This window comes from Dendrobates tinctorius, unplaced genomic scaffold (assembly GCF_039654945.1).
Source record: "Dendrobates tinctorius isolate UK_male_01 unplaced genomic scaffold, ASM3965494v1 ptg000019l, whole genome shotgun sequence".
Taxonomy (NCBI): Eukaryota; Metazoa; Chordata; class Amphibia; order Anura; family Dendrobatidae; genus Dendrobates; species Dendrobates tinctorius.
Genome location: NW_027361687.1, coordinates 66,802,003 through 66,823,621, shown reverse-complemented (window position 1 = coordinate 66,823,621; position 21,619 = coordinate 66,802,003). Strand labels below are relative to the sequence as shown.

Below are 21,619 nucleotides of genomic sequence, written 5' to 3'. Positions count from 1 at the left end.
AGTCATTGCTTCAAGAGTCACCACACACAGACGCATCCAGGACATGGGCTACAAGTGTCACATTCCTTGTATCAAGCCACTCATGACCAATATACAACGCCAGAAGTGTCTTACGTGGGCCAAGGAGAAAAAGAAGTGGACTGTTAATCCGTGGTCCAAGGTGTTGTTTTCAGATAAAAGTAAATTTTGCATTTCACTTGGAAATCAAGGTCCAAGAGTCTGGGGAAATGTGGAGAGGCCACAATCCAAGCTGCTTGAGGTCTAGCGTGATGTTTTCACAATCGGTGATGCTCTGGGCAGCCATGTCATCTGCTGATGTAGGTCCACTATGCTTTATCAAGACCAAAGTCAGCGCAGTCGTCTACCAGCACTTCATGCTTCCCTCTGCCGACAAGCTTTTTGGAGATGGAAATATCATTCTCCAGCAGGACTTGGCACCTGTCCACACTGCCAAAAGTACCAATACCTGGTTTACAAACAGTTGCAAACCAAGCAGGCCCAAATGCATCTGCACTAATCCAGGGTGCAGCAGACCCAAGTAAAATGGCAGCTGCACAGGTGCATAAATACCAAATGAAACAGCCAGCCTACAATCAGGGATTGGTCGTGTGGTACACCAGTGCAGTGAAATACTCCGCATGTGGCAATGTTCACACAGGGAATGCAGAGCTTCTGGCTAACAACCTCTTAGTAACACCATATAGGGGGGCTGCCCAGTGCCAACTAGATTGCATCCCGTGTGAACAGAGGCCACAAGTTTGCAGAACCATTTGGGCCCAACTGCACCCTGGAAAAAATATAAAAAGTGCACAAAAAACATATCAATATATGTAAGGTATTGGTTGATATTACGGCCTTAATACGGAAGCTGACAAACTGCGTCAAAGTTCCTTACACTTGTCAGTCCCTATTCTAACATGAAAACATGAAAAGTGTAAGGAACTTTGACGCAGTTTGTCAGCTTCCGTATTAAGGACGTAATATCAACCAATACCTTACATATATTGATATGTTTTTTGTGCACTTTTTATATTTTTTCCAGGGTGCAGTTGGGCCCAAATGGTTCTGCAAACTTGTGGCCTCTGTTCACACGGGATGCATTCTAGTTGGCACTGGGCAGCCCCCCTATATGGTGTTACTAAGAGGCTGTGAGCCAGAAGCCCTGCATTCCCTGTGTGAACACTGCCACATGCGGATTATTTCTTCTGCACTGGTGTACCACACGGCCAATCCCTGATTGTAGGCTGGCTGTTTCATTTGGTATTTATGCACCTGTGCAGCTGCCATTTTACTTGGGTCCGCTGCACCCTGGATTAGTGCAGATGCATTTGGGCCTGTCTGGTTTGTAACTGAATTTTTTGGAGGATTTTTCCTCTTTCTGTGGTTTTCTGGTTTACAAACACCAGGATCACTATGCTTGATTGGCCAGAAAACTCGCCTGACCTTAACCCCATAGAGAATCCATGAGTATTGTCAAGAGGAAGATGAGAGACACCAGACCCAACAATGCAGACGAGCTGAAGGCTGCTATCAAAGCAACCTGGGCTTCCATAACACCTCAGCAGTGCCACAGGCTGATCGCCTCCATGTCACATCACATTGATGCAGTAATTGATGCACAAGGAACCCTGACCAAGTATTGAGTGCATTTACTGAACATACATTTCAGTAAGCCAACATTTCGGATTTTAAAATCATTTTTCAAGCTGGTGTTATAAAGTATTCTAATTTACTGAGATAATGACTTTTGGGTTTTCATTGGCTGTAAGCCATAATCATCAACATTACCGGATATAAACACATGAAATAGATCACTCTGTTTGTAATGACTCTATATGATATAGGAGTTTCACTTTTTGTATTGAAGAACTGAAATAAATTCGCTTTTTGAGTATATTCTATTTTTGTGAGAAGCACCTGTACGTATATATTTAATGAAATATAATAGTAATAATTGTTATTATTAATTCACAATAATATGATATAATAGTAATAATAATTATTATTAATAATTATATATTATAATTTTAATATACAATAATACATATAATATTTATATATGGATAGATATGGAGATGCAAAACCTATATGTATATATCTTCAAATATAGATATATAAATATTTGTTTTCTTTTGTACTTTTATCTACTCTATCTGAAAGTGAAGCCTTCATACATTTTGAGGCACTGTAATACACCTTTTTACCACTAGGTGACAGTGTTGTATTATTTTTGAGTTGCATTTGCTATGCAGACGTTCCTGACTCTCCTTCTCTTGAGGAGCTTTGCGTTCCAGCTTGACACGCACGTTGGCCCCGCCTACACGTTAGAAGCTGCAGGGAAAGTCCCTTATTTACGTTTGCGTTTCACGCTGGAACGCAGCAATGTCCTGTGCTGTAATTGGAGGATTATTTCTGCATCCTGCTTACGCCATTTCTGCAGTCAGAGTCAGACATAAATAGTGAGTATGACCCTCCTGTGCTGCGCAACTGTGACTGTTATCGCCATCTTTGCTTGCATGGAGGTGCTGTGTAGGACATTCCTGTGCTCACTGTGGGGATTCAGCTGCGATTTGAAAGTGGAAAATGGCCGCATAGGTTCCATAGAACCGTCTGACGCCAGCACTGCCTATAAAAAATGCCATAAAAAGTGTGTACAAAGCATACAAAGCGGGCTTTTCCCACGGACACAGGAGTACACGGCGGAGCCCCGAGGAGCATTTTAAAACACACACATGACGTTCCACCTGAAGTGATGTGCTGGAAGCTGACCGGAAATGAGAATTTCTTGAGGAGATTGTGACGGAACCAGGAATGCTTCAGATCCATCACTGTGTCCTCCTCTGACAGCGCAGACAGCAGGATCGCCTTGGAATCGGGGATGCCGGCCATGTGAGCGGATCATGATAGGTCCTGCATCGGGAGGCTCAGGTGGGCACTACAATGGGAGCCGGGCTGCTATAGTATCTTTGTAGAATCTTTCTTTATTACTTTCTCTCTTTTTCTTTCTTTCTCTGTTCTTTCATTCTCTGTTCTGTCTTTCCCTCATTTTCTTTCTTTCTCTCTCTGTTCTTTCTTTCTCTCTCTGTTCTTTCTTTCTCTCTCTAATCTTTCTTTTTTCTCTCTGTTCTTTCTTCCCCTCTTTCTTTCTTTTTCTTTCCTCTCTTTCTCTCTGTTCTTTCTTTCTTTTCTTTACTTCTTTCTTTCTCTCTGTGTTCTTTCTCTGTCTCTCTGTTCTTTCTTTCCCCTCTTTCTTTCTCTCTCTGTTCTTTCTCTGTCTCTCACTGTTCTTTCTTTGTCTCTCACTGTTCTTTCTTTCCCCTTTCTTTCTCGCTCTCTCTGTTTTCTTTTTTCTCTCTCTCTGTTTTCTCTCTTCCTTAGTGCCAGCCACTGTGCCCTCAGTACCAGTCAGTGTGATCAGCAGTGCTAAATGGGTGCGATTAGGTGTGGACATGGGTGTGACTAGTTGTGAAATGAATGTGGCTGGGCGTGGCCAAAATTTGCAGCGGCGCGCTATGCGCGCCGCAGTCTTTGTCCATCTTTCCCTTCTTCAAAAGTTGGGAGGTATGATAGGGGCGGCTATGACCAGGGGGTCTGGTTGCCCAATAAGTTCTGCCAGGAATTCTGTAATCATGCATACAAAAGGGGACAGAGATTTGGGAGGAGTACTGTACCTAAAAGCAATAAATAGGACTGAGCTGAAATACTGGGCACAGCTGTGACTACATGTTATATAGTCGTGTTAATCTCCTCTCACTTCTTGTAAACTACAAGTGTACAAAGATATTATATAGTCACCATGTGACTAGTGGGCCTGTGTAACTTCAAATGCCAGGGCTGAATTTTAGTCCCAGTCCGGCCCTGATGGGGTCTGAAATGTAATGACTGTTCCTATAAAGCTGTGTGTTGTGTTTCCCCTGCAAAACCTGTCTTGGAGTCTTCTGTGTGTCTGGAGGGCATTCCAGAGTGCCTGAAAGACTTTGAAGATGTGTTCTCTGAAAGCGAGGCTGAGGCATTACCCCCACATAGGCCTTTTGACTGCAACAATGATTTAGTCCCAGGGGCCAAATTACCCAAAGCCCGTCTGTTTAATTTATCAGGGCCTGAACGTTTGGCCATGAAAGAATATATAAAGGAAAGTCTCCGTAAAGGGCATATCAGACCATCGGTCTCCCCAATAGCAGCGGGGTTCTTCTTTGTTAAAAAGAAAGATGGTGGCCTGCGTCCCTGCCTCGACTTTTGGGAACTTAATAAAATCACTGTTAAAAATGCATATCCCTTACCGCTGATTCCCGATCTGTGCAATCAACTTGCGGGAGCAAAGTGGTTCTCCAAACTGGACCTTAGGGGGGCTTATAATCTTATTAGGATTAAAGAGGGGGATGAATGGAAAACGGCGTTTCTTACTACTGAAGGGTTGTTTGAGAATCTTGTGATGCCATTCGGTCTCGCCAACGCACCAGCAGTTTTTCAGAATTTTATTAATGTGATTTTTGCGGACCTGATTGGCCACTTTGTTGTCATTTATTTAGATGATATCTTGGTTTTCTCCACAGACGAACAGTCTCACCTATCTCATGTTAAGATTGTTCTCCAGAGACTCAGGGAGAACCAATTGTTTGTTAAATTAGAAAAATGTACATTTTTTGTGCAGGAGCTAACTTTTCTAGGGCTAATTATTTCTCCACAGGGGTTTCGTATGGATCCCAAGAAGGTGCAAGTCATTGCAGATTGGGTCCAGCCACAGGACCTGAAGGGTCTACAGCGTTTTCTGGGGTTTGCAAATTATTATCGGAGGTTTATCAAGGGTTTTTCTCAGATAGTGAAACCTCTTACCGATCTCACATGTAAGGGGGCCGATATAAAGAATTGGTCCCTTCCGGCCAAACAAGCTTTTGTGAGTCTGAAGAATTGCTTTATGTCTGCACTAGTTCTGGTGCTGCCTAATCCATCACAGCCATTTGTGGTAGAGGTGGATGCATCTGAGGTGGGGGTGGGGGCTGTTTTGTCTCAAGGATCGTCTACATTAACTAATCTCAGACCCTGTGCTTTTTTTCCAAGAAATTCTCTCCGGCAGAGAGAAATTATGATGTGGGGAATAGAGAGCTCTTGGCAATAAAACTGGCGTTTGAAGAATGGAGGCATTTTTTGGAAGGGGCAGAACATCCAATTACGGTTATCACTGACCATAAAAATTTGGAGTACATCAAAACAGCAAAAAGGTGGACTCCCAGGCAGGCTCGGTGGTCACTTTTTTTTCCCCGGTTCCAGTTCTCCATAACTTTCTGGCCTGGTTCTAAGAACGTGAAAGCGGACGCATTGTCACAGAGTTTTGAACCTCTTTCTGCCCCCGATCCTCCCTCATCCATTCTTCAACCCGGGGTGGTGATAGCCGAGCTTTCGTCAAAGTTGGAGCGAGAGATTGTGGGGGCTCAATCTTTAGCTCCAAGGGCCAAACCGCCTAATAAATTGCTTGTACCACAGGTCTTACGGTCCAAGCTCTTACGGGAGTTTCACGATTCTAAGTTGGGGGCCTGTTATGGATGAGTCACCGAAGGAGGAAAAAACAAAAATAATAGCTAAGTCCAGAAAACCAGAGAAGTTGGCAGCTATCGGATTGCAGAACCCTGAACCTATCCACAACATACAACTAGCAGTAGCCGTGGGGGGTTCCTATGGTGCCCTAGGCCCCTCGATCACAGCCGGAGAACTAAATTAGCCTAAAGACAGAAAGGGGAAATCTAAACTGCCCCAGAGCAGACCCCAAAGCAATAGGCAGCCCCAACATATAATGACTGTGAAGCAAGATGAAAAACACTAACACAGATAGAAAGATAGGTTGAGCAAATGATGGGGCCCAAGCTAACTAAATAGGACAGGATAGAAAAGCTGCTGTCTGCAATCCGCAAAAACCCTATCCAAAAATGTACCAACAGACTGATAGGAGAAACTGGCCCTGAAGTCGCTAGGCTTCAAAAGACTATATCAGCACTCAGGTATATTCTGAAGACAGAGCCAGAGATCAGCAGATCAGAGACAAAAATGGAATTCAGCTCACCCCCGGCCGGGGATGGCTCAACTCCAAAAAAACAAGGCAAACAAAACCAGAACTAAAGTGTACAAAAGGCAGAGCAAAACTTAGCTTTGAGAAGCAGAAATCAGACTGGTCTCCAAGAATCCAGCAGGAAAATCACCGGCAAGGCAGCAGGGCGTCGGCTGCCTTATATCCAGTCATCAGTTCCTGTGACCCAGTCATCATCTACTTGCTCAGCTGTTTGGTAATCAGCCTCACTACCTTCCTTCACCAGAAGAGGGAGTTCATCAGACCTCATTGGTGAAGGGAAAAATGAACTCACAACAGGGGCCCACCCAGGTATTGCGGCCACTTATGAGGCGGTAAAGAGAATGTTTTGGTGGCCATCAATGTGTACAGAAATTAAGGGGTATGTCATGGCCTGTGGGGTGTGCGCCCATTCTAAGAGCTCTCATTGCCGGCCAGCCGGGGAATTGGTACCACTGCCAATTCCAGAAAGACCATGGACTCATTTGTCCATGGATTTCATTACCAACCTCCCCCCCTCCAAGGGTAATACCGTCATTTGGGTAGTGGTGGATAGGTTTTCGAAAGTGGCACATTTCGTACCCATGTCTAAACTACCGTCTGCCAAGGTCCTTTCTAAACACTTCCTTTCCCAAATCATTCGTCTCCATGGGGTACCGACCAATATCATTTCTGTTAGGGGGACACAATTTATTGCAAAGTTTTGGCAGGCTTTTTGCAGGAAGTTGGGGATATCTTTGCCTTTTTCCTCAGCCTATCACCCGGAGAGTAATGGGCAAACGGAGCGCACCAACCAGTCTTTGGAACAAATCCTTCGATGTTTGACTGCTACACTGCAAGACGACTGGTGTGATGCATTACCACTGGCGGAGTTCGCCTTTAATAACCGAATTAACTAGAGTTGAGCGACTTTTGCTTTTTTAGGGTCGAGTTTCGTTTCATGAAACCCGACTTTTCCAAAAGTCGGGTAGAGCAAAATCGGCCGACTATAGGGAAAAGTCGGGGGTCCGACCGAAACACGAAACCCAATGTAAGTCAATGGGGAAATAAAGTCGGCAGTGAGAGGAGGACAGGAAACACACCTACAGTGCCCATTTGAATGCCAAAAGCATCAATTCTTATTACTTAAGCTTGTCAACCTTAATTTACTTCATAATACTAGTTACGCACTGAAAAATGGGGGTTATTTGGCTAAAGTTGTGGGGGGTTAGGGCTGGCTCCAGGTTTTCATGTGCCCTGGGCAAAAGAGCGCCCCTTTAAAACATACCACAACTCATGATGCTCCGATACGGCAGAGAAATAGCGGTATAGTACAATGAAAAATACTTCACTTTTTACATATCATGACGAGGCCCATCTATTTCTCCATACAGAATCATTGGTCCCATATAATGTTTGAAACAGTAAATGATAAGCTCCACATAATGCTACAGTATATGTTGGTCCCCATGGATGAAACTCCACTGTCTTATGGGCCCAAATAATGCTCTAAACATAATGGGCCCCATTTCTAATGCTCTAGTGTATAATGGGCCCTGTAAATGCTGCTCCAGTGTCTGATGTCCACCTTTGGAATGTTCCAGTGTATGGTGGGCCCCATCTATCATTCTCCAGAGTATAGTGCTCCCCAAAAATTGCTGTCCCAACATTGAAAACAATGAAATAAGTCTCCTCGCTAGGGAATCCCTGTACTAGTCTGGACTCCTCGTCGTCACCATCTTCCATCTCACTGCACAGTATTTCAACCTTGCAAGTGCTGTGATCCTGAGCAAGCAGGGGGGGCCCACTCGTTGGCGACGGCACTGGCACAGGGCCCCTGATAGTGCGGTGGGGTGTCTGACGGTGGGTGGGCCGAACCTGCACTTTCATCTGCAGCTTCCTCTTTGTCACCGTGTAAGATGGAACTGTATATGGGAAGGGTAACCTGAGTTTAATCAGGGTCAGATTCAGGCTGTGTAGCGTGCGAGGGGAATGTAGTGGTCTGGGTCAATGTACAAGCAGATTCATCGATCAGTGGCTGGGCATCAGTGCACTTGTGTCGCCCCCAGGAGTACGGTCGCCACAGTGGCATTACCTTCCTCCTAGGGAGTGTGATGTCATGCTTGGGAGCAACGAAGGATCTCTCTAGCAGGTTAACTGATTGGGCGGCGTTATTCCCACGAGTCACGACCCTCCAAACAGCGTTCATGAAGGCAAAGTGTTGGTTTTACGTGGGCAGTATGGTTGCAAAGCTGAACCTTAAAGGAATGTCCAGAAGGGCACCACCAGGAGTGGAGCCTACGGCGTAATTTGACTCAACACGGGCAACCTCAACCATCCAGCAACAAAAAAGATGAACACATTGCAAGCTTAATTCCGTTAACGAACGAGACTCCGTCATGCCCCACAGTCCGAGTCCGGCTTACTAGAGGGACACGCGAGGCATTGGCACGTGAGATTGGCCAATAACTGGTGTGTCATGCCCTTACATGTCCGTGGCTGCATGTGCGCTACACTGAAAAGGCCAGCGTTTGTCGCTTACAGGTGCAGATAACCCGCTGAACAACGTTAGTGATGGGGATCTGGGATTACATTTATTACCCGCAAACGATGATTTCCCAGTAAGTGCAGGTCAACCGCAGTTCCGGAATTAGGCCTAACCGTCATTCCTGAAAAAATGAAAAACTTACGTGTGCAAACCACAGGTGCTGTAGCTTGCTTAACAGCTCGCCAGCCATTCTCAGGCCCAGTATGGATTACACGTGATTGCACAAAGGTGAGAAAGGGTACCGTATCCCCGGATAACATGTATGGATAGCATAGTGTACACATTCAAAATATATGTCTATAGATCAGGAGGCAGGCTCAGACGGTGTCAGGCCCAGTATGGATTAGACGTGATTGCACAAAGGGGAGAAAGGGTACCGTATCCCCGGATAACATGTATGGATAGCATAGTGTACACATTCAAAATATATGTCTATAGGTCAGGAGGCAGGCTCAGACGGTGTCAGGCCCAGTATGGATTACACGTGATTGCACAAAGGTGAGAAAGGGTACCGTATCCCCGGATAACATTTATGGATAGCATAGTGTACACATTCAAAATATATGTCTATAGATCAGGAGGCAGGCTCAGACGGTGTCAGGCCCAGTATGGATTTGACGGCCCAGACTACACAGCGGAGGAGCAGGGAGAGGTAAAGATTGCAAATGCTGGGGCCCTGGCACTGGGCCCTTCATAGTACGGCGGTGTGTCTGATGGCGGGTGTGCACCACCACCGTCAGAGACACTTGATTGCACTATAAGAGACCCAGTGCCCGCGCCCAAGAGTTGGCCTACCCACCTGTCCAGGGCAACGGCACTCGCACGGTTTCGTGCGCTAGGTGGTGACCCCGGCCATGGGGGGGGAGGCAGCACAGTTATGGAGTTTTAGAAAGTGGCATATGTTGATGTTGGACATTCAGCTGTTGCAAAAGGCGAAATTGTTCAAGTCCCAGGAAGAGGAGGACCAAAGCAAGCCATTTTTCTGTCACCCTATGTGTCATCAGGGGAAGGTGGGACAAAATCCTTGGAAACCCATGCATGGTTCATTTTAATGAAGGTTAGATCGTCCACATTTTGGGTTGACAGACGGGTCCTTTTTTCTGTCAGGATTGATCCAGCTGCACTGAAGACTCTTTCCGATAGCACACTTGCAGCTGGGCAAGCGAGCTCCTGTAAGGCATATTGTGCCAATTCCAGCCAGTTTAGCGGTCCAATAGTCAAAGGGGAATGACCTGTGTGGGAGAACATCGATATGGGAGGAAAAGTAGTTTGTAACCATAGTTGACAACTGCTGTCTCCTGTCACTTTCCATCGATGCAGTATTACCAGTTGTGTGAGCGGTACTTGAAAAATCAGTCCACAACATTGTCATGAAACCCCTGTCTCCAACGCCACTTCTGCTGTGTACACCACGAACCTCTGCCAAGCTGCCCCCGGCCCGTACGGCTCGTGTGAGAACCATCACCGCTGCTGTGTGCTGGGAATGCCTCAACCAACCGGTTTACCAGAGTTGCTTGTTTATTAGCCAATATTAGGTCAAGGTTCTCGTGTGGCATGATGTTGTGTAATTTGCCTTTATAGCGTGGATCCAGGATGCTGGCCAACCAGTAGTCGTCATCGTTCATCATTTTGGCAATGCAGGGGTCCCTTTTTAGGATCTGCAAGGCATAATCTGACATGTGGGCCAATGTTCCCGGTGTCAATGATGCACTGCGAGTGCTGGTTGGAGGAGCACTTTCTGGCAAATCCACATCCCTCCAGTCACGCAAAAGCCCTGTACCAGACTTTGCCACGCCAATATTTTCACTTGCCCCACGAGATGCATCCTCCTCCCCTAAGTAATCATCCCCATCATCAACCTCCTCCTCCTCTTCTTCCTCCACCTCGTCCAGGAGAGGTCCCTGAGCAGACAATGGCTGAACGTCATCAAGGATTCCCTCCTCCTCTTCCTCCTCATCAACATTGGCTGCAGATGCCTGCTCCTTAAGGTGCGTCAGAGTTTGCATGAGCAGACGCATAAGTGGGATGCTCATGCTTAGGATGGCGTCGTCTGCGCTTACCAGCCATGTGCATTCCTCAAAACACTGAAGGACTTTACAGAGGTCTTTCAGCTTCGACCACTGCACACCTGTCAACTCCATGTCTGCTCTCAAAGTGCCTGGCCCCGTGTATCCTCCCACAAATGCATTATGGCCTGCCTCTGTTCGCACAGCCGCTCAACCATGTGCAGGGTGGAGTTCCACCTTGTTGCAATGTCGATAATGAGGCGGTGGTTGGGAAGGTGGAGCAATCGCTGCAGCTTCTGCATACGAATGGAGTGTACAGGCGACCGGTGGATGTGCGCGCACAGTCTTCGCACCTTCTGGAGCAGGGCTGTTAACTCCGGATAATTATTGAGGAAGCACTGCACCACCAGGTTCAAGGTGTGAGCCAAGAAAGGTATGTGGCTGAGTTTTGAAAGGGCTATGGCTGCCACAAAATTACGGCCGTTATCACTAACTACCTTGCCTGCCTCAAGATGTATACTGCCCAGCCATGACTCAGTTTGTCGCTGAAAGTACTCGGCCAGCACCTCCGCGGTGTGTCTGTCGCCCAAACACATCATCTGCAACACAGCCTGCTGACGCTTTCCACTAGCTGCTCGATAGGGGGACACCTCGTGTGCAACAGTGGCAGCTGCAGATGGAGTGCTCGTATGACTGCGCTCTGTGGACGAGCTTTCGCTTCTGGAGGAGGAGGAGGGTTGAACGCCTACAGCCAACTGTTTCCTATACCGTGGGCTAGGCAGCACTGTTCCACCACCGCTGTCCCCTGTGGACCCTGCATCCACCACATTAACCCAGTGCGCAGTGATGGACACGTACCGGGCCTGGCCATGCCGACTGGACCATGCATCTGTTGTGAGGTGCACCTTTCCACTCACTGACTGCTTGAGTGCATGGACAATGCGGTCTTTCACATGATGGTGGAGGGCTGGGATGGCTTTGCGAGAGAAGTGGCGACTGGGTAGGTCATAGCGTGGTACTGCATAGGCCATGAGTTCGCTGAAAGCTGCGCTTTCCACCAACCGATAGGGCATCATCTCTAATGAGATTAGTTTGGCAATGTGGGCGTTCAAACCCAGTGTTCGCGGATGAGAGACTGAGTACTTTCTTGACCTACTCATAGTCTCTGGGAGGGTGAGCTGGACTTGAGAGCTGCATATGGTGGAACTAGCGGTGGACAGGGCGGACTGAGAGAGGGTTGATGATGGTGATGGAGTTGGTGTTCTTTCTGATGGCCTAGATTCAGTCTTTCGTTGAAATAACAGTGGGATTCCCTGACTGCTTTGGCCTTGCAACGACACCTCAACATTTGCTGCTGTGCTAACCGGTGGGCTTACAGTGGGGGAAACAATGTAGCATTGCTGACTACCTTCTTTGTTATCAGTTGCACATGTGGTACTTGAGGTTTGGTGTTGTGTCCACGCTTGCAAGTGCATGCTGGTTAAATGTCTAAGCATGCAACTGGTATTCAAATTTTTCAGATTTTTCCCTCGGCTAAAGGTCTTTGTGCACTTCTTACAGATAACCTTGGCCTGATCATGAGGATTTTGTTCAAAAAAGTGCCACACTGCACTCTTCCTACTTTGGAAGACATTTTGCGGCCTCGCACGCTGTGCTATTTTGACCGTCTGGACAAGCTGTCCAGCAACTCTTTTGAGTTTTGGAACCTGTCTTTGGAGTGCTCCGGACCTGCCAGATAACAGCTGTTGCGATGTCGATGTCTGCTGTGGATGCTCCTCCTCCTCATCTGAGCTATTGGAAGCAGCACCCTCTTCCCCCAATGGATGCCAATCTGGGTCAACAACTGGGTCATCCATCACCTCCTCTTCAATGTCATGTGCACCTTCCTCTGTGTCACTGTGTATGGTGGTATAGTATGCGGGAAGGGGCACCTGAGTCTCATCAGGGTCAGAATCTGGCTCATTACACTGCGAGGACAATGTAGTGCTCTGAGTGAATGTACCAGCAGAATCATCTATCAGCGGCTGTGCATCAGTGCACTCCATGTCAGATTCATCTTGGCCTGGGTAATTCACCATTTCACTTGATAACCCAGGCATGGTATGTGAAAACAGCTCCATGGAGTAATCAGTTGTATGGCCTGCGTCATCCTTCAATCTTGGTTGGGGTGAAGGACACAAGGAAAGGTGTGGTTCATGAACATGAGCCTCCAATGATGACTCAGTGCTTTTATTTTTTACAACTTCAGAAGAGGAGGCGATAGAGCTGGAGGCTGAGTCAGCAATGTAAGCCAAAACTTTTTCCTGAAGTTCTGGCTTTAAAAGCGGTTTGCCAACTTTGCCAACTAGAAAACTAAGCCTTCGAGGCCTTGTAGAGCCAGACGATGATGCAGGCTAAACACCTCCTGCATTCGGTCCTATTTTGCTTTTGCCACTACCATCAGATCCACCACCAACACCATCATTACCAGCTGGCAACCCCCGCCCAATTCCACGGCCTCTTCCACCAGCCTTCCTCATTTTTGGTAAAAATGTACACAAAATCCCACAAACTATATAGTAATGTAAAACAAGGTACAAGGTGTATATAGGACAGGGGAGACATAGAATTTCTGAACACACTTGTGGACACTGTTGGATTGTGTGAGGCCCAGTTAATATCACACCGCTATGTCACAGGCTCAATGTCGCAGGTGTGAAAAATGTCACTATAGGACAGGGGAGATGTAGAATTTCTGAACACACTTGTGGACACTGTTGTGTAAGGCCCAGTTAATATCACACCGCTATGTCACAGGCTCAATGTCGCAGGTGTGAAAAATGTCACTATAGGACAGGGGAGATGTAGAATTTCTGAACACACTTGTGGACACTGTTGGATTGTGTGAGGCCCAGTTAATATTACACCGCTATGTCACAGGCTCAATGTCGCAGGTGTGAAAAATGTCACTGTAGGACAGGGGAGATGTAGAATTTCTGAACACACTTGTGGACACTGTTGGATTGTGTGAGGCCCAGTTAATATCACACCACTATGTCACAGGCTCAATGTCGCAGGTGTGAAAAATGTCACTATAGGACAGGGGAGATGTAGAATTTCTGAACACACTTGTGGACACTGTTGGATTGTGTGAGGCCCAGTTAATATCACACCGCTATGTCACAGGCAGAAATTGGCTAGTGTATGACAAACTACAAGGTGTATATAGAATTGGGCAGAATAGGAATCTCCCTAGAGTGTAGGTCTGTAAGAATGGAACATGTCCTCGACTTATCCTTACAGAGTGACACACAGATAGCTTCACTGTGACCGTGATAACAGCCGTTACACGGTACTGAGAGAGGAGCGTGCACGTACACCGCTGTCCGGTGTCCGTAAAATTGTCAAGCTCCGTGTTTTTTAAGTACACGGACTGTCACACGCTGTCTCTCTATAGTTTTGAATGTGATCAAACAGCAAATATACTTAACTGTTTGAAAAGCAGACAAAACTAGAAGGTGGAGGTCTGTAAGAACAGAACATGTCCTCGACTTATTCTTACAGAGTCACACACAGATACAGTCATATGTTCAAGTTTGGGCACCCCTATTAATGTTTACCATTTTTCTTTATAACAATTTTGGCTTTTGCAACAGCTATTTCAGTTTCATATATCTAATAACTGATGGACTCAGTTATATTTCTGGATTCAAATGAGGTTTATTGTACTAACAGAAAATGTGCAATCTGCATTTAAACAAAATTTGACCAGTGCAAAAGTATGGGCACCTTATCATTTTCTTGATTTGAACACTCCAAACTACTTTTTACTGACTTCCTGAAGCACTAAATTGGTTTTGTAACCACATTGAGCTTTGAACTTCATAGCCAGGTGTATCAAATCATGAGAAAAGGTATTTAAGGTGGCCACTTGCAAGTAGTTCTCCTATTTGATTCTCCTATGAAGAGTGGCATCATTGGCTCCTCAAAACAACTCTCAAATGATCTGAAAACAAAGATTATTCAACATAGCTTTTCAGGGGAAGGATACAAAAAGTTGTCTCAGAGATTTAACCTGTCAGTTTCCACTGTGAGGAACATAGTAAGGAAATGGAAGAACACAGGTACAGTTCTTGTTAAGCCCAGAAGTGGCAGGCCAAGAAAAATATCAGAAAGGCAGAGAAGAAGAATGGTGAGAACAGTCAAGGACAATCCACAGACCACCTCCAAAGACCTGCAGCATCATCTTGCTGCAGATGGTGTCACTGTGCATCGGTCAACAATACAGCGCACTTTGCACAAGGAGAAGCTGTATGGGAGAGTGATGCGAAAGAAGCCATTTCTGTAAGCACGCCACAAACAGAGTCGCCTGAGGTATGCAAAAGCACATTTGGACAAGCCAGTTACATTTTGGAAGAAGGTCCTGTGGACTGATGAAACAAAGATTGAGTTGTTTGGTCATACAAAAAGGCGTTATGCATGGAGGCTAAAAAACACAGCATTCCAAGAAAAACACTTGCTACCCACAGTAAAATTTGGTGGAGGTTCCATCATGCTTTGGGGATGTGTGGACAATGCTGGCACCGGGAATCTTGTTAAAGTTGAGGGTCACATGGATTCAACTCAGTATCAGCAGATTCTTGACAGTAATGTGCAAGAATCAGTGACAAAGTTGATGTTACGCAGGGGATGGATATTTCAGCAAGACAATGATCCAAAACACCACTCCAAATCTACTCAGGCATTCATGCAGAGGAACAATTACAATGTTCTGGAATGACCATCCCAGTCCCCAGACCTGAATATCATTGAACATCTGTGGGATGATTTGAAGCGGGCTGTCCATGCTCAGCGACCATCAAACTTAACTGAACTGGAATTGTTTTGTAAACAGGAATGGTCACAAATACCTTCATCCAGGATCCAGGAACTCATTAATAGCTACAGGAAGTGACTAGAGGCTGTTATTTTTGCAAAAAGAGGACCTACGAAATATTAATGTCACTTTTATGTTGAGGTGCCCATACTTTTGCACCGGTCAAATTTTGTTAAAATGCAGATTGCACATTTTCTGTTAGTACAATAAACCTCATTTGAATCCAGAAATATAACTGAGTCCATCAGTTATTAGATATATGAAACTGAAAAACCAAAATTGTTATAAAGAAAAAAGGTTAACATTAATAGGGGTGCCCAAACTTTTACATATGACTGTAGCTTCACTGTGGCCGTGATAACAGCCGTTACACGGTACTGTGTGAGGAGCGTACACCGCTGTATGGTGTGAAAAAATGCACGCTCAGTACCTCACCAGGACAAAAAAAAAATTTGGATTGCTTTTAAAAAAGCAGTTTGCAGAGCAGTGGGAAAACAGCAATGCAGCTATCAGGAAGCCTTATAAGGCAGCCTAACAACCAACACAGCTGATCCAGCAAAATATAGCCTCGACTTGCACTGCACACACAGTGACTGGTGTGTTGTACAGGCAAAATCGCTAGCAGCAGAAGCAGTTTTTTTTTTTCTTCTTCCCTGCCTAACGCTCTCCCTACAGAATCAGCAGCAGCAGCTCTCCCTATTCTGAGATCAGCATGAGTAACATGGCGGTCGGCGTGCACGCCCTTTTATACCCCCTGTGACGCCCCCCAAAGCAAGCCAATCACTTCCATGCCCTTCTAAAAGATGGTGGTGACCCCTGCCTATGTCATCACGTTGCCCACAGTGTCCGTGGATCCTGATTGGCTGAAAAAGGGCGGAAAACAAACTTTTGAAACGCGACTTTGGCGCTAAAGTCGCCGAGCTCGTGGCCGACCTCACCCTAGGGTCGGGTTTCGTTTCATGAAACCCGACTTTACCAGAAGTCGGCGACTTTTGAAATTTTTCGACCCGTTTCGCTCAACTCTAGAATTAACCAGTCTACCGGTAGGTCACCTTTTTTTATTAACCTGGGATTAAAGCCTCATTTTGGTGAGTTTTCGCGGTTGGATTCAAATTGTCCAGGGGTAGAAGATTCGGTTAGGCAGATCAGTGGTTTATGGTCAAGGGTTCGCGCAAGTATTGAAAAGGCTCAGGGAAGGTACAAACGTTTTGCTGATAGGAAGAGGGGTCCAGGTCAGGACTTGCATTGTGGGGACAAGGTTTGGCTCTGAACACGGAATATAACGTTAAAACTGCCATCAGCAAAGTTGGGTGCCAAATTTATTGGTCCCTATGTAATAACAGAGGTGATTAATCCGGTGGTTTATCAGCTACGTCTCCCATGCTCCTTGAAGGTGCACAATGTTTTTCATAGATCCTTGCTTAAGCCGGTAGGTTCTGTAAGAGAGGAACGTACTCCTCTACCACCGCCTATATCAGTGGACGGTCACATGGAATTCGAGGTGCAAAAAATTGTGCAATCTCGATGGGTTCGTGGTTCGTTGCAGTACCTTGTCCATTGGAAAGGGTATGGCCCGGAGGATCGATCCTGGGTGCCGGCCAGGTCAGTACACGCAGATCGCCTGGTCAGGGCATATCATGCTCGATACCGAGGAAGACCTGGGGGTCCGGAGGCCCCCCGTTGAGGGAGGGGTACTATCATGGTATCTGGAATTTTTGTCTGACAAGCGAAGGGTTAATGGTTAGAGCCTCTCTTTGACCACAGGGAGGGTATTTATGGCCACAGGCGAGCAACCTTCCCTGTCGTTTATACTTCATACTTGAGTGTGTCCGACCCTGTCTTTGCTAAGCGCCTCTCGCCTGTTCCCGTGTCTATGATCTGGTCTGGTTTCTGGTTTTGTCTGTTGGCTTTCTGATTTGGTACCGTCCTGCTCGACCCGTGTTCAGACCTTTGGCTTCTCTCGACTACCCTCTCGCCTTCTGATTCTGTACCGTGCAGCCCGACCCGTGCCTGACCTCCTGCTTGCCTGACTATTCTTGCTCTGCCTGATTCTGTACCGCATTGCTCCTCCTGTGTATGACTTCTGGATTGTCTGACCATCGCTACTGTATAAACCCCTGGCTCTCTGAGCCCCCTGCCCATCACCTCAGCGTCCCTGCGATAAGCTCCGCCCCCTCTGACATCACAGGTCACGTGGTGCTAGGTCCTGCAGCCTCTGAGCGCTTCTACCAGCGCTCCACCCCTTCCACAGGTCCTGCGACCTCCCAAACTGTGTTCCTACACGGGCCCCTCTGACAGCCCCGCGGTCTGAGTTTCTACGCTGACGCCAGGACCGCTGACCGGTCACGCTACCCTCCTGCAGATCAGGGTATGCGTGATAACTGTGCAGCTTGGAGAGAAGGCAACAACTGTTAGTGAAAACAAACAAAAGCCAGCTCACCAAGTGTTCACCACAGACCTCGGAGCTCCGTCTGGACTGACGTGTAATCAATAGGAAAAAGCAATTAGTTCCAGCTGCGTGTAAAAAATTTCTTCTTTATTTCAACATTAAAAATATGTCATCTTCATAGTATATGCCATACACACGGACACGGCAACGCGTTTCAATCTGTAAGATCTTTGTCAGAGCCATAGAGATACACTGATCTCAGCTGCATATATACTACATTTGATCCAATGACATGCACAAATACAATCACATGACAATTAACTCATTAAAATTACATAGCAATGTACAAAATAAATTAAAACACATGTTGCAAAAGAGAAATATTTATCTTTTCAACAATAATGAAGCATTAGGTCATTTCGTTTATTTAAACCATTCGGGGATCGGACATCTAGGTGATAAATCCAAAAAGCCTCTCTTGATAACAGGCGTCGCTTTGAATCTCCGCCGCGGAAAGGAATTTTAACCTGTTCTATTCCTTGCACTTTAAAACTCGAGGTATTTCTAGCATGGTGCCTAATGAAATGCTGCGACACAGCTGATATATTACGATTCATGTTATTCGTATTCTCAATATCATGTAGATGTTCCCTAATGCGCATCTTCATTTTTCTAGATGTGCACCCTATATATGATAATTTGCAAATGGTGCAATCTTATATATTACATTAGTTGAATTACAATTGATATATTGTTTTATGGTATATTGCACTTTATTTGCCGCATCAGAAAATTTTTTTGTGACATTTGCATATCTACATGTTTTGCATTTTGTAGCTCCACATCTGAAAAAACCATTGCAGGTTAACCAGGTTTTATTAGTTTTATTATTGAGAGAAAATAAATTAGGTGATAATTTGTCTCCCAATGTAGGAGCTCTTCTCGATACTATATTAATACCTGGCTTTAATATATCTGCCAATTTACTATCTTCATATAAAATGGGCAAATATCTATTAATGATTCCCTTGATTTGTGGAAATTGGCGACTAAACTGAAAACAAATATACGGTTTTTTTCCAATAACTGTCTCATTTGCATTGCCACCAGAAAAAATCATTTTATTACGTTTTTTATTTTTTACTATTTGTTGTGCTCGATTTAAAGACCAATCCGGATACATGCGATTTTTTAATTTTTTCTTTACATGTTCCAGTTCACTATCTAGATTACTCTCTTCACTACAATTACGTTTAACCCTTGTGAGTTCTCCTACTGGTATTGCTTTGAGGGTATGTTTATTGTGACTGCTAGTCGCATGTAAGATGGTATTCCCACTATAGGGTTTATGATGTGTTTTCGTAGAGATTATTTCCCCCTCAACACCAAATAAATCCAAATACAAAAAAGATATATGTTCCATATTATGTTCATGCGTAAATTTAATATTGTATTGGTTAGAGTTTAGATATAGCATAAAGGCAGGTATGGCAGATACATCTCCATCCCAAATTAATAGGGTATCATCGATATATCTGCCATACCATGCCACCTGTCCATAAAAAGGATTGGAATCTGAGAAAATAAATTCATATTCCCAATACGACATAACCAGATTTGCAAGGGACGGTGAAAATTTGGCTCCCATGGCTACTCCCTTCAACTGTAAATAATATCACTGGTTGAAGGAGAAAAAATTATGTGACATCAAAAATATTACTACTTGCAAAATATAATTAATTAGATCCATAGCTATATTAGAGATTCCAAACAGGTGTTACAAATGTTTTCTAACAAGATGTGGTTGTCATCATATTCATGGCTTAGTTGTGATGTAGTATCATTATATACATGTATCCCTCATGATTTAGCAATAAGAGCTTTGCAATTTCATTTAAAAAGGTTTAGTAACTACTCTATGGATCTAATTAATTATATTTTGCAAGTAGTAATATTTTTGATGTCACATAATTTTTTCTCCTTCAACCAGTGTTGTTATTTACAGTTGAAGGGAGTAGCCATGGGAGCCAAATTTTCACCGTCCCTTGCAAATCTGGTTATGTCGTATTGGGAATATGAATTTATTTTCTCAGATTCCAATCCTATAGATTCCAATCCTATATCCTATCAGATATATCGATGATACCCTGTTAATTTGGGATGGAGATGTATCTGCCATACCTGCCTTTATGCTATATCTAAACTCTAACCAATACAATATTAAATTTACGCATGAACATAATATGGAACATATATCTTTTTTGGATTTGGATTTATTTGGTGTTGAGGGGGAAATAATCTCTACGAAAACACATCATAAACCCTATAGTGGGAATACCATCTTACATGCGACTAGCAGTCACAATAAACATACCCTCAAAGCAATACCAGTAGGAGAACTCACAAGGGTTAAATGTAATTGTAGTGAAGAGAGTAATCTAGATAGTGAACTGGAACATGTAAAGAAAAAATTAAAAAATCGCATGTATCCGGATTGGTCTTTAAATCGAGCACAACAAATAGTAAAAAATAAAAAACGTAATAAAATGATTTTTTCTGGTGGCAATGCAAATGAGACAGTTATTGGAAAAAAACCGTATATTTGTTTTCAGTTTAGTCGCCAATTTCCACAAATCAAGGGAATCATTAATAGATATTTGCCCATTTTATATGAAGATAGTAAATTGGCAGATATATTAAGGCCAGGTATTAATATAGTATCGAGAAGAGCTCCTACATTGGGAGACAAATTATCACCTAATTTATTTTCTCTCAATAATAAAACTAATAAAACCTGGTTAACCTGCAATGGTTTTTTCAGATGTGGAGCTACAAAATGCAAAACATGTAGATATGCAAATGTCACAAAAAAATTTTCTGATGCGGCAAATAAAGTGCAATATACCATAAAACAATATATCAATTGTAATTCAACTAATGTAATATACATGATAGATTGCACCATTTGCAAATTATCATATATAGGGTGCACATCTAGAAAAATGAAGATGCGCATTAGGGAACATCTACATGATATTGAGAATACGAATAACATGAATCGTAATATATCAGCTGTGTCGCAGCATTTCATTAGGCACCATGCTAGAAATACCTCTAGTTTTAAAGTGCAAGGAATAGAACAGGTTAAAATTCCTTTCCGCGGCGGAGATTCAAAGCGACGCCTGTTAACAAGAGAGGCTTTTTGGATTTATCACCTAGATGTCCGATCCCCGAATGGTTTAAATAAACGAAATGACCTAATGCTTCATTATTGTTGAAAAGATAAATATTTCTCTTTTGCAACATGTGTTTTAATTTATTTTGTACATTGCTATGTAATTTTAATGAGTTAATTGTCATGTGATTGTATTTGTGCATGTCATTGGATCAAATGTAGTATATATGCAGCTGAGATCAGTGTATCTCTATGGCTCTGACAAAAATCTTACAGATCGAAACGCGTTGCCGTGTCCGTGTGTATGGCATATACTATGAAGATGACATATTTTTAATGTTGAAATAAAGAAGAAATTTTTTACACGCAGCTGGAACTAATTGCTTTTTCCTAACAACTGTTAGTGCAATTATTAGAAAATGGACGAAACACAAGATGACTGTCAATCTTCCTCAGTCTGGGGCTCCGTGCAAGATCTCGTGGGGTAGGGATGATTCTGGGAAAGGTCAAAAATCAACTCAGAGCTACATGGGAGGACCTGGTCAATGACCTGAAGAGGGCTGGGACCACAGTCTCAAACATTACCGTTAGTAACAAACTGTCCGTCAT

The 21,619-nt window shown here is 44.4% G+C and overlaps 1 protein-coding gene across 2 annotated transcripts in view; it reads left to right on the top strand.

Annotated features, from left to right (window-relative positions):
* Positions 1-21,619, top strand: part of LOC141083027 (uncharacterized) — a 120,384-nt gene that overhangs the window by 52,827 nt on the left and 45,938 nt on the right. Inside the window, exon 1 of one of the 2 annotated variants that reach the window (XM_073567174.1) lies at positions 2,432-2,928. The exons of the other annotated variant lie outside the window; for it this stretch is intronic. The gene's annotated coding sequence lies outside the window, so the exon portion shown is untranslated. Of the gene's footprint in view, positions 1-2,431; positions 2,929-21,619 lie in introns of those variants that run through there. 2 annotated transcript variants of the gene reach the window in all.